The following is a 14,548-nucleotide window of genomic DNA, read 5'->3' as shown; positions in this document are numbered from 1 at the left end:
ATTTCATGCCTCGATGTGGCAAAATATTAGGGCATGACAGCAAACCCAGGTGCAGCAGGTGTAATGACTCCAGTGGGAATTCCCTCATAACAGCTTGCAGAAACAGGTCTTAGTTTGCCAAAGGGACTGGGTACTTCATTAGAGAATGCTCTCCTTAGTCACCTTTAAATCAAACAGACCCAAGAACTGCAGCCCAGGCTCCAGAGGTCAGGACCTCTCCTTAGAGAACATCACCAAATGAACAGTTAGGTGTAGTGAAGTGCAATCTGGTCCAGGGTGGAGCTGAATGCCCTCTCCACTAGGGCCTGCCAACTCCAAATCAGCCCACCTCTGGGAATGGCGCAGTATGGGGAACCTTGTACTGTGGCCACGCATCTCTCCTCATTCTATAGGTGAGAAAGAGGAGATTTTCCACATTTGTCAGGCTTTTCATCTTCATGGCTATAAAAAAAAAAAAAAGAAAGAATGGACCAAGAGTGGTCAGAGTAGCTCCTGAGGAGCTGCATGGAGACATTGTAAAGAAAGTCACTGAGTATGTGAAACGGGTGAAAAGACTCCTATAACCTGTTAGTTGCTTTGTAAGACGTGTGTGGCTTAAGTATTAGCAGAAGAGCAGGGAAATCCCTTTGAAAAGATAATTAATTCATTTAAACATTGCTCCAGATCAAGGAAACTGATGTGAAATTCTGGTCAATTTTAAACATGTAACAATATAAACAAAAATTTCTCATAAGTCAAAGATATGTTATTTCTAAAGCAAAAAGTTTTCATGCCCATTAAAAAGAAAAGTCCACTGTGTTTTTGGAAGAACAACACAGGTCCTAAAGCAAATGCTTCCTTCTGGGAAAGAAAATTTCGTTTTCCCAAAAGACATTTTTATTCAGCTAAAGAATTAAAAAAGCAAAACAAAAAAATAACCTAATTATTCACATAACTTTAACCAGAAAGAAAGGTTTTCAAAGGTGTCAGCAGCAGCAGATGAGAAATCTGAACTCAATAAGTAAGAGTGAGAACATGGAATTAGTGTGTGTCATAGGTTAGCAAGCATAGTCCCGGAAGGGATGTCCTTGCTAAGGGGTGCTTACAGCTTCCTCTGGGAGCAAATAGAACCTATCAGCTGGCCAGTTTGAATATAGACAATTCTTTAAGCCACTTAAAGTTGTGACCACCTCTGTGATGCACACTTAAGAATAGGCAAACTCCCCCTCCAAGCTCTCTCTCGTTCCCGGCGCTGGGACAGGTGGCTGCGGGGCCCCGTGTGGGGGCCAGTGGGCCCGGCCAGGCCCTGCTTGGGCCAGGCCGGGCCGGGCCACGGCCATCCTGGAGCCGATGGACCTGTTCCAGCCGTGGAACCCCCCCCCACTGCCTTGCCGTGGGCAGCCAGAGCGGCTCGGCTCTCCCCCGCTCCACTTCGATAAGAAAAATTCAACATTCCAGCTGCAAAGCTGCAAGGCCGAGGTGAGATTAACCCTTTTAGTGCTGTGAAGAGCTAAAAACCTGAGGGAAGAGAGAGAGGAGGTGCTTAAAGCTGAAAGTCTGTTGTGAAGCTATGATGTATCAGAGTATCCCGTTGTAATTTCATGAAGATCTGGGGGGTGGAGTGTTCAACTCGTAAGCAAAAGCACCTGCGCTGAGATAGGCAGATGCTGATGCAGCTGTAATTTCATGAGAAATTTGGACAGGGAGAGATGAACCAGATGAGGACTTTTGCTCCAAACGGGAAAGGAGAAAACCTCAGTTCCTAGAGATGCTCCCAGAGATAGTCCTAACGATGAAGATGAGGAAGACCCTTTGCTCCCAGGGAAGAAAAGGGCCTCTGTTTTTTGTTTCTGAACGGCTCAACCTTAAAATTGTACCCCAAAAACTTCAAGAGTGGACCCTCAAAAGCAGTTGTGGGAAAAGCTGCAAGTCGGGGGAAGGGACTCACATGCGAGCAGAGACTCCTCTTCCTAAATGGACTGAACAATATTTGGAAGTGGGCAGCTGTCTCGTTGTGATAATGTTTTCATAGCACGAGCAAGAAGAGACTTCTCTTTCTAAATGGACTGAACAAGGTTATTATAGAAGTGGTAACAGACTGAACATCTCAAGGGTTGTCTTTTTCCATTGTCAGTGGGAGAAGGGAGGAAGGTGGGGGGAGGAGGAGAGTTCTGAAGGTGGTATAATTTTTTTTCCCTTCCTTTAGGTCTGTTAATAAACTTCTTTATATTCTTTCAAGTTTGGTGCCTGCTTTGCGTTTCTCCTAATTCTTATCTCACAGAAGATAAACAGTAATGAGTATTTTGGGCCAAACCACTACAGTGTGAAAAGGAGCTAGCTTTGTCACAGATCACATAGTCTCATTAGAAAGTAATATTCACTTACCAAAACTTGGTTTACTTCTGCTTTGTACTTGTCAGGTTAGAGTTTGTGAAATTTGGTGGTCTCCCCAGTACATGTAGCACATAAAGATCAAATCATTTAATAAAGACATGAAAGCCTGTAATTCAGACTTAAATATTATTTAGGCTAAATTAGTCATATTATTATGCTCAGAAAGAAATAATAATTACAATGTCGGTGATGGAACAAGAAATTCAAAAATACTTTTGCAGCATGCATGAACACATGCTGTTTTTTCATGTACAGGACAGATGAGAAATGTTTATATAATTTACATTCCTTTTAGTTTTAAAATCACTCTCACAGCTTTATAAGACCAGTCTTCAAAAGCTTGTTTAACGGTGAGAGAAATACTGGTTTGGCATCTATGTTGAAGTAGAGGACTAATTCTATAACGATAGATTGAGTCCAATCCTTGCAACAAGTGAACAAGTACTAACGAGTATTATTTTCCTAGTAAGGTGCAATTAGAAGACCAGAAAGAAGGATATTAAAATAACGAACATTCACTAGAAATACCTAAATGGAGACAATAAACAATGTAAAGTGGAGGAATAATGCCTTTCATTGTTACAAGGCTGCATCTAACCTGTCAAAAAATCCTACGGGAATACACATGAAAGCTTCAGTTTCTAGGAAATCTGCATTTCGGTTTGCAGTTGTTATAGTAGTATTATCTCCACAGCCCAAAGCTGTCTCAGACAGCTGTATTTATTGACAGCACTGAGCTTACTTGTTTGAGTAAGCCTCTAAAAATCCCAGCTCTCAAACAACTTCTACAATACCACTACTTTCAGAAAAGTAGTACTTACAAACATCACAGAGAGAACACTTGGACTGGCCCTATTAAAAAGCTGCTGTGTCAGATAGCTATCATTGAAAGAGATGGTCAGAAAGGTCAGTAGTTACTTGGTGTTAAAAATTTTCATGGAAACATCTTTACAAATTATGTCTTCAGAACCCCAGAAGACTTAGTCTGAGCACCTTTCCCATGCAAAAAGTGATAGGTGTGCCCAGGGTGCATGTTTCCAAGAACTGACTATAAAACACTATAATGAGCAAAGGAAACAAAAGTGTAACAGGAAATTAAGATGTTCCTCAGGAACGTGGAAATAAACGGGGTTTTACACAATAATACTGATACAACTGCTCTTTTTTACACATCAGCCTTCCATTATTAAACATTAAGTAAGAGGCAAACAGCTCAGAGAAAAGCAAAAATCAACATGGCCTGAAAAAGAGGGGATCCACTGAAGGAACAAGGAGCCTGTGCCTTCTCTTACTGCAACCCAGAAAGTCCAATAACAGAGCTGTGGTAACTGTATATCATGAGGGCTGGGGGTAGATTCACAAAAGCTACCTTTGGCATAATGACCATAAGGATGCATAACCAGTGAGAAACAGAAGGTTCCTCCTGAGGACAAACACGAGCAGGAGGAGAAACTTAATGTACATCTTGGTGGAAAACAACCTGTCAAGGAACCAGCAGTGTGCCCTTGTGGCCAAGAAGGCCAATGGCATCTTGAGGTGCATTAAGAAAAGCATTGCCAGCAGATCGAGTGAGGTGATCCTGCCCCTCTACTCAGCCCTGGTGAGGCCACATCTCAAGTGCTGTGTCCAGTTCTAAACTCCTCAGTACAAGAGATGTGAAGATCCTGACGTGGGTCCAGTGGCAGGCAACAAAGATGATTAAAGGACTGGAACATCTCTCTTACAACAATAGGGTGAGGGAGCTGGGCCTGTTCAGAGTTGAGAAGAGATGACTGAGAGGGGACCTCATTAATGTATATAAGCATCTGAAGGAAGGGTGTCAAGAGAATGGAACTCTTCTTGGTGATGCCAAGCAATAGGACAAAAGGCAATGGGCAGAAACTGATGCACAGGAAGTTCCACTTGCATATGAGGAGTGCTGGTGACCGTGCACTGGAATAGATTGCCCAGAAAGGTTGGGGAGTCTTCCTCACTGAAGATGTTCAAGAACTGGATGTTTGGATGCAATGCTGTGCAATGTGTTCTAGAACAACCATGCTTGAGTAGGGAGGTCGGACCAGATGACCCACTGTGGCCCTTTCCAGCCCTACCCATTCTGTGATTCTGTAGCTCTTCAAAGCGTTCTCTGTAAGAATTCCTCTCTCTCTTCCTGCTGATTTTAGTTGGAGACCTGAAAGGCCTACCTTTCCTTCATAGTTTACCAAACACTTCTTACTGGCTTCAGATTTCTATTTCATCTCAAGCTAAATTTTGCTGCAACTTTTAAGTGAATCACAGAGAACTTTTCTATAACCACACTTGGAACATGGAGGCAAGCAAAGATCAAAACGTGTTCAGCAGCTTTTTTCTGCCAGAAACCCCTTTTAAGTAGAAAACTCCACAAACATGAGGTTGAGTGTAGAACATTCCCTGAGGCAAGACTTAGGATCCACTGACAGAGATTGTATTTCAGAGATTGCATCCCACACTAGTGTTTCCATTTTCCTCTTTCTGCACCTCAGAGTACAGCTACAGTTCAGCTACAACTTCCACAAATTGGAATCCTCTCCTCTAATACTGACAGCAGTATTAAAGGAGGATCCTTTCGACCCTTCCCCCATAAAGCTAGGTGGTATTCAAAGGGAGACAAGGAAAAAAGCAACTCAGAAGGAGAAAAAAAAGTGAGTATTGCTCAGAAAAATACCAGCCGGTCTCAGGAAACCACTATGTTTTTCTAGTTCCTGTGCATCAAACCCTAACTCCCACTGTGTCTGTTTTCATGCTACAGCAGATCTACCTGTACTGCCTTTAAATTTGGGTACTAGCGAAGTCCAGCTGCAAGGATATACTTCTCCCAAAACAGGCTCTAAATTCACTCAAGAGGTAGAAGAAATTAGTCTATTCTGAATGCAGCACAGGCATGGCTACACCCAAGACACCAAGAGCGTGGTGTTGGTGGTAATGCTATTCAAGATTATTATCAGTGATTTGGATTATTAGATGCAGTCATCCTTTCTGAGCTTGTGGATGACATCAGATCTGGGGGAGTAGGAGATATGGCCATGAGTTTGGAATACATGGCTTACAAATGCTCCTTTCAATCAAAATTTTTCTGTGAGTCTGGGACACACAGACCAACACAGTGAGAGGAACTTCCACTTCTAGTTGTGGCAGTCACCATCAGCATAGCTGCTATTTCCTGGCAAAATGAAAGTTGGGTGGACAAGGTACACCTAGCCTCTGACTCGTTCACTATGTTGCAATTCCGTTTCACATAAGCACACTAATTGTATGATCTGGACATGTGGGAAACACTAATTCTCTGCCTAATGACACTGGGATAATTGCCTGGCATATGGCACCATAAAGGCTGATCCCAGCAGCATCAGAGTGCTTATTTGGTACCTCCCAGAATTGGGTGTTGGAAAAAAGTAGAAGTGATTGCTTTCCGACTACTGTTTGTCTAAGTAGCAAGCTTTAGGACTCTTCTGAGTATGAAATGTCCACAGCTGCACAACATTTATTCAGTGGGAACTCTTTAATCTTTCACAGCCTCTGTGAATTATTTGGTATGGACAATTAAAAAGAGGTCAGCAACAGCAACACCAACACAGCCTGTAAAGGTGGAGAAACAGATCTGTAATCATAACACTACTTTTATGAGAAAGGAGGATTTATAAAATGTAACAAATTTAACTCAGCAAATGTATTTTTGATCTTTTGATGTTATAAACTGCAGTGAATCGTCCAAGAGCATATTTGTTGCTGAGAAAATAATAAGAAATAAATTTGAGAAACATTCACTGTAATAAAATACGCTAAGAGACTCGTGTAGAATAATTTAGTCTGAATAAAGCATGGAAGAATATGACATAGTGTTGATAAAACATTATATAAACAACCCATCAAAAGAAATGCATGTCAATTTGCAGGACATACTGTAATGTACCATTTACAAATAATTTTTTTAAAAAAATCTGTCTCTTTTTCTACATCACATTCCAGAAGTTGAGAAAAGAGGAAAAAGCATAGATTAAATCCCACTACAACACACATTTCAATGTGTAATGCAGAGTATATGCTAAGATTACTAAGAGGCTTTTAAATATCCTTTTTTTCCTTAATACAATATAGACAGACAAACAAGTTCATAACAACAGCATATATTGCTTTGCATGATGATTCAGAATACAGAAGGACTAAGCCCATGTTCAGAACTATTATCTTCTTTTCCCAGGGGACATTATTTTCACAATTCCAGTAAGCATATATATATTAAGTTGTATTGTTAACTCACTGCATGGCTAATGAACATGCATTCTTGTCAGAAAGCAAAACTGAGAAAGATATAGAATCAAATTAAGGAAGGAAAATTGTGTACCTAAGGTGACGTGAGCCTGCAACTAATCTGAACCTAGGTCAGCCTTTTCCCTCTTGGGTCTCTAGGGCAAAATCCACACTAGAAAGCACCTAGTAAATTTGCAGTGATACTGTTTATTATAAGTACGGCTGTAATTTTTTCCCCAACTGTAACTACTTCTATTGTTTGTTGTTTGTAAAGCTACCCAAACAACAGCCAACTACCACATGTGCTTTGCAGAATACTAGAGGCTGGAGTTGAAGATGCACAGACACGACAACCTTTTAGGTAAGCAATTAGGCAGGCAACAAAAGGCCATCACAATAATGCAGCTTTTTGTGGATACAAAATTAGCAAGAAATTTTCTTGCTACTTTCTAAGCCCGTGAGATACTTTTCTCTCTCACTGAGATTAGCAGAATTCTATAGACTATGAACACCTGCGACCTTGCAGAGCTTTGTTTATGGTACAGTAGAAAAATATTTTGACAATGGATGTTCAGGATTTCTAGCCAATCAACCCAAGGGCTGGCTGATCCTTTGACCAATTAGACAATGAAGAAAAAAGTCTATAAAAGAGTTTGTAAAATAATCAAATAAATCCATCTTGCTGCACAATTCCTGCCTGCTGGATCTTCTCTCCTCTCCTCCCTACAGCTGCGGGATACAGTAATAGCTTTTCACCAACCTGTTCAGCAGGTCTACTCTTCAACAAACACGACTGATGCCCAGCTAGATTTCCAAGCTGCATGTGTTTACACCCATCTCTCAGAAGAATGAGCTGTGTTCAGGTGTGACTGGAAGATTCTGGGCACAAAAGATTGATGTCAAGGAGAGAATGGTGGGCTGTGGTCCTAACCTTCCCAGTGACATCTGCTCAGCACAACACTCCTGCTCTGTGCCAGCTCTGCAATGCCATGTCTATTCATATTTTACACTATCCACCTATTGGCACATGCACAGACAATAATTTTGACATCCATGACTGAAGATATTTCCTTGCAGAAGAAACTGCAGAGAAATTTTTGGAACTGATGCTTTTCTTTATTTGTAGACATTATTTTATGTCTCTCATCAGATTTTTTGGTCACTGAACTTTAATGATTACATATTTTAAGGGGGTTTAAAGGCAATACTTCTGCCAGCAAGCATGCTTGGCCTTTACCTTAGCTGAAAACATATAGTGATATTACTTTGATAAATATTTATTATATCTGATGATTATTGCACTAGCATCTTTTTTATATCCATGAAATAAATCAGAAACATCTCCCCATGACTCAATATTTGCCAGCTGAAATGGATAACTAGAATAAAAGCACAACAGTAAAATAAGAAATTAATGGAACAAGGTAGAAAAGAGCTAAGCAGCTACACAGGCAACTATGAATTCAAAAGTTAACCACCATAGCCTGTGTAAATCAGTCAAACTGCTACCATTTGACTCAATTAATAGTAATTTTTCAATTTACTTGATTAAAACTAGTAGATGTGAATCATTATTTATTGGGTGAAAAAAAGGCAGTGCTCAGGCCCGGATCTTGGCTTGGTTCATGAGTTAAGAGATGCAGCCAGGAGAGTTCATCATATGTCTAGTCAGAGCATACTAGTTCAGCCACTAAACAAAATCTCCTCTGGGAGAGACAATTCCTTCCAATATTTCAAGTCTCCTGGTGGTATGCAGCTATTCCTGATAGCATCCATTCCCTTTTCCTAGCAATCAGTGATTGAAATCAACAGTGGCAGTTTTATCTGTGATGCTTTTCACTCTCAAAACCAAAAGTTTAAAACCTGTTTCCATCAAAAAGCTGGAATAAGGCAGTACCTAATGCATGATTAGTATAATGTAAAACATCTGCAACTGAATTCTCAGTCAATGTAAAATAGGTAAACTCCACTGAAGTTTACTGAGATACATTGTCGATTTACAGAAGCAAAGGATCTGGAACAACACACTGATTTCTTTTTGACTGACTGAAGCTAGTCACTCTCAGCTCTGTCAGCTACCTTCAAATATTTTAATTAACATTTTTATAAGCATGCATGGGTGAGGGAGCTGTGTAAATTATGGGTTGTCAGTTGGTTTCTGCCAACTTAAACCTGGTTCGGTTCACATGGAACACTTGTTTTGATGTTTCCTAACAGCCCATCTGTCCTGGGGTGATGTTACGAAGCCGCTTTACTCCTTAACCGTCCGCTCAATGCCCAAGGACACTGTGCCTTTAAGATGGACCCAGGGGGCGGGGCCATGGGACCCAGGTGCAGGCCGGTTGAACGTTGAACGGCTTGGCCCAACGGCTCAGGCGGTTCTGGAGGTTTCGGCGGGGCTCGGAAGGGAACGCGCCAGGAGCGCTGCGCTGCTTTTTGGGTTCTTTTGTGTTCCGCTAGCTGGGAAAAGGTTCTGTTGGTTTTCTTGTTCTTTTTCCCTTCCCTCCCCCTTGCCTCACTGCCTCCCTTCCCTCCTCGCCGGTCCGGGGAGCCTGCGGGTGGCCCCGGAGGGCCCGCGGGGTGGCCCCGTCTGGTCCAAGCCCACGTGTCTGTTCCCTCTCCGGGAATTTGTTCTATTTTGAGGTTTTACTTTTATCCTGTTCTACCCTGTTTTGTTTGTGTGCTAATAAACAGTTTGTTTTTTCCACTTTCACTAGCTGTGACCCACTTGTGTTATTGGTGGAGGAAAAGGGGAGGCCCTTTTTCCCTTCAGAGGAGACACTCATTCAGGAGTGTTTTCTCCTGAAGTTTTGTCTCCAAAACCAAGACACCTTCATAAACCTTGGATAATAACCATTCATTTTTTCATTCCTGATTCTTCTTCTTCAAGATATGAACTGTGCTGGATGCTGTACCTCAGGACTAAATACCTAAAATCATGACTGCATGGGAATGCCAAGTGACATACCCTTTTTCTCCTGGTGTTGCCCCGGCAAATGACATCTGCCAAATGGACATAAGAAAAATTATTTCCTATTTAGCTTCTAGCCACTCTGCAATCAAGATCCAGCTTGTTGTGGTTTTAGGAGTTCTCCTTTTGTTTTTCTCTTAAAGAATCTTCCCCATACATGTTGCTAGGAACCAATAATTACTGGATACTTAAGAGAGACAAAAAGACCTGGCCACAGGGAGAGGAGTCCAGCTGGCTACACTCTTTGCCTGGGGTTTTCTCATGTGGGGCAGAGCTACCATGAGATCTGGACTGGGAAAAGGAGGTTGGGTGGAGCCCCAAGCTCTCTTGTTCTTCTGGTGTTCAGAGGGGAGAGAGGCTGCTGTCGTTGTGGAGAGAATTCGTTGCCAGTGCGGGCTTCTGCCTTCTGCTGCCTTCCTTCTACCATGAGCGGAGCTTGCTTGCTGGAGTGGCTGTTGCACTGGGACCCTATTTAACACTCTACCTCACTAAAAGAAGGACCTTTTCACCATCTGCTCGGTGCTTCAGGAAAGCCCGGGATCCCAACCCTGCCTTTCCCTGCCCTGCTGGGAGCCGGGCTGCTGCTGCCCTGTCCCCCGCTGTTCCTTTGCCACTGCTCCGAGTCTTCGCTACACTATAGCTCCACACCCCCTGCCTGCTGAGACATCCCGGGGTTTCTGCTGCAGCTCCGGAGTTTGATATATCTCATCTACCACCCAGGATTTTGTGTTCGTTCCTGCTGTTCCAGCCTGCTGTTCCCAAGGGTCCTGCTGGGGCACCGGGATCAGCTGCCCCTGGGGGTTTGTGAAGCAAGCCTTTCCTCCATCCCTTCCCAGCTCATCCATGCCACCATTGCCACGTGCTCCCCGAGCTCACTCCGGAGCGCCCCCTGCAGCCGCAGGGGAACCATCGCATCTGCCCTGCCCACTAGGAGCCACCAACACCCCTGCTGGCTGCGACCAGAGCTGCACCCAAGGGGAAAGTGCCTGACAGCCAAGAAGGCTGGCACTGGGGTTACTGGTTCTCTTTGTTGTTACTGCCATAGTTATTGTTTGTTTGCCTTGTTTTCACTAATTAAAGCAGCAACATCAGCACTGCTGAGCCAGAGCAGCAGATTCTAGAAACTCTTTGTGTAACAGCCTGCAGCAACAAGGACGATCACAGCCAAAGTTACTATAGCACTCTTTCTGCACGGGGCTCTTAAAAAAACCATGAGGACTATTTGTAGCTGTTCTGACCTATACTTTCCTTTTTGTTCACCTCCAAACCTGCTGGCCAGGGTATGTGGGAGATGGAAATTTGAATTTGTCAGTCACCTGTGTCAAACTCAAAAATGAGGTGTAGTTGTTACACCTGGTCTCTTCACTCCTGTAAGCTTGAAGTGGAACAAGCAGACACTAAGCTCACAATGCACCCTTCAGGAACTGCTCTGCACATGCTGCCAAAGTTGATGAAGGGTAGAAACTCTGTCCTTTTTCCAGAGAGGATGTAATTCTCTGTACAGGTGCAGAGAAGACCAAGAACACCAGCCAGGCAGGTTGAGAGACACAGGAGAGGTAAAGGGACATTGATGAAGAAAGCTGAACCTCTAGCACACATCTAAGACAAAACAGTCACATCAACTAGCAACTCAGAGACCCTACCATGGAAACGTGACATGCAAGGGAGCAGACAGCCTCCCCTTTGCCCCATTCTGACACACAGACTTTTTTAAACCTGCAGTCAGAGACCTCCATTTAACTATGCCTAAAGCCCTTTTCATCCAAAATCACCCTTACGTGGCCAGTATTCAAATGACACCAACTGTCTGGAAGGTTTTCTAATTTTCTGGTCTCAAAAACCATGAGTGTGTTTTATGATACCAGCCACCACTTTTTAGCATTAGAACTCCAAATTATATTTCAACATTTTGCTTTAGGTTTTAAGCTTATTGCTTTTTTTTTTCCCCCCCCTCAAGTAGGTGCTAAAATCTTTGTATTTCTCTGATATTTCTCTCATAACCACACCACTGTAGGTCCTGGGGCTTTCAGATAAACCAAATCAATTATTTTGCTAGTTCCAGTAAGACATGTGAGTTCATAATCAATAATGATATCAAATCTACTTATCACTGTCTACAAACATTTACCTCCAAAGAGTTATGCATATACACTTCAGGAATGATTTCACATAACCCACATCTGAACAAATCATAAACTCTTCATTGGCAGTTATCAATAAGAAGGACTCTGAGCTGCAGCTATATGTTACACTACAAATCTTCAGGATTTACCAATACCAGAAAGGAGAAATTTGCCTATATATACATGTTATGAAACACAAATTAAGTTAAACTAGATGACTAAAAAGTTACAGCAATGTTTCTAAGGCTGAAGACATGCTTTTCTTGTGGTGGATGTGACAGGTAAAATTTGAAGGAGTGAAATGAATGGTGATGCTACTACCAATCTGTTTCAGTACCTTTGTGCTAGTCTTGGTTTTGCTAATGATGACAACATTCCATGCTCCAGAAGTCAAGAGCAGAATGCAGAGAAATAAAACAGACTATATTTCTGCTAAGAAGGAGAAACTCAGACTAGAAGAGCTACAAGTTCTTACATGCTGCCAGACCAATGCACACTATAGGAAATACCATCCAGATGACACCAGAGCCTCCTTTGCATGGAAGTCCAGGACTCAGCTGCTTTCAAAGTTGCAATGTGAATTCACACAGAGTGGACAGTATGAGCCTTTCAGTTCATAAAAATAAGTTCTTCTCTGTTTTTATGGTGGTTCCTATAAAGTCCACAAAGTTGGTCTGACAGCATGTCCTTAACAATTAGAATAGCTGACTGCCTCTTCCAACCAGGACTTGTGCATTCTTGAGTCTCTTATCTCATAACATGAATGAGATAAAGGCATGTGTCTCTTCCATACAGCAGTCTTTCTGACTTCACGATGACGATCTACCACCAGTGTCCCATAAAATAAATACTGGGGCTCAGTCACATGAGGTTTATGGTGTTCTTTAAAACTTCTAGGTGAAAGGTACTACCATTATATTTTTCAGCTGTAGGGCCTTCATACACAGTGCACACATCAGTATGTACTCTATTGCTAAAAGCAATAAAAGTTAATAATTAAAGGAAGTTCATTTATATGCACAAATATTTAGGTTACAGATATTAGGGTTCTCTTAATATTATTTTTAAGGTCTTGCCATGAATCAAGAACAGCTTTTAGGATAGAACAGTGAAACCTAGATGATGTGGCTCAGCTCTATACCTTATTCAACTGACCACTCTACAAAGACACACACCCAAAATGATGTATTTTATTTATGTGAAGAAAACTCTGAAAATAAACTATTTCTTTTACAATGCATCTTGCAACTATGCTTTCTGTTTACATGATCCCTAAAGAGAGTGAGTAGAGACAAGAAGGTATGTTGCAATAATATCAAAAATTAAGAAGCTTATTTAATGTCATTTCATGCGAGACTCATTTTAGAATCTCAAAGTTTGATATTTTCAAGAATGAGCTTTGAGGAGTCTCTGATCTTTTTGTCCTGTGAATATGATACTGGCAAAGATTTATAGCAAGGATACGAAAATGCTATGCAAAGTATGGTCAATTATTTTTAGCCTCTCAGAGGGCTTTTTCATTAAACAGCTTGCACTTAAAGGAAAAATTAAATGCCAATACCTTTCCAGCACTGTCTATTCAATTTTTAATTGTAATTGCCATTCATCACAGAATTAGTTGCTTCCTAACTATGCCTGCAGCAAATTCCAATTCAAGTACATTAAGCAACTGACCTTTTGATAATGCAATGAATTGAAGGCACTGTAACTTTATCACAGCTGGACTGATTATCAAGTAAGACTTGTAGAAGTCTCTATCTTCATATAGGAAGTAAGGTAGAAGTAAAGGGGATTTCCAGAAATTAAGTGTTTTCTACACAAAACTTTTTAAAGTTTGTTCATTTGCAGGCTCTGCTTAGGACAAGTATGTTCGACATTTATGACATACAGGCTTTTAAAAGCCTGAATTTTTAATAATGCTGTAAAAGGAAAGAGGAGGAAAGCTGGCTTTGTGGGAAGAGTCTAAGTTGTCAAAATATCAGGAAATGAATGGTATACATCGGTAGACATTGCCACAGTTTTGGCACTGCACATCCGTGATTTTAATTGGGACCCCCAGGCACTGTTAAGTTCAAAAAACAACAAAGAGCAACTCTAGTAATACTAAAAACTGATTCCAACCTGAAGTATCTTGGCTATCAACTCAAAAGAACATTTGACTTAAATTTTTTTCTTTTGAGGTTTTATGCTTGTTTGGTTTGGATGGTTTGTTTGCTAAGTTTCCCCAGAAAACTGACATTTTTTGTTAAAATATATTTAGCCCAAAATCCGTTTTTTAAACAGAAAAATAGACAAACCCACAAAACTCAGGTAGCCTTGCCCTTACCCTGCTATTAATAACTAAGGATACTAAATGTAGAAGACTGAAATCTCAACAGAAGTTGTAGGATTAAAAGACATGTTTATTAATGACCTTTAAGATAATTTAGAATTCTTACATTGTGCAAACTTCACATGAGATATATAAAATTACGGATATGATGTCATCAATAGCTTTGATCTGTCCTTGCACTTCTGTATATCAGTGAGAGACACCAATCTGATTTTTAACTATGCCTCAACATATGTTATATTCTTATAAAGGCTGTACATGTGCTGGCAGCCCTGTCCCGGGGAGGCTTTGCCTGGCAGCCAATCAGGGCAGAGAAGACCTCCACGATCGGGCTGTGAGCGACTCCTCACTTGCCAGTGATCCACATACCCTGGATGCTCGGAAATCGGGCTCGGGGAGGCGCCGTAACACACAAAAGCAGTTAACTGCAATACAGCGCGAGCCATTTGCTTTTGGCTTTTTTGGAGAGAGCAGGGGCTCGCC

At 41.6% G+C, this 14,548-nt stretch overlaps 1 protein-coding gene across 8 annotated transcripts in view; it reads right to left on the bottom strand.

The window, feature by feature from the left end:
* PDE1C (phosphodiesterase 1C) overlaps positions 1 to 14,548 on the bottom strand; it is a 367,759-nt gene that overhangs the window by 161,127 nt on the left and 192,084 nt on the right. The gene's annotated exons all lie outside the window — the stretch shown is intronic.

This window comes from Corvus moneduloides, chromosome 1, assembly GCF_009650955.1.
Source record: "Corvus moneduloides isolate bCorMon1 chromosome 1, bCorMon1.pri, whole genome shotgun sequence".
Classification (NCBI taxonomy): Eukaryota; Metazoa; Chordata; class Aves; order Passeriformes; family Corvidae; genus Corvus; species Corvus moneduloides.
The sequence above is the reverse complement of the archived record's forward strand: the minus strand, read 5'-3'. Positions and strand labels throughout refer to the sequence as shown.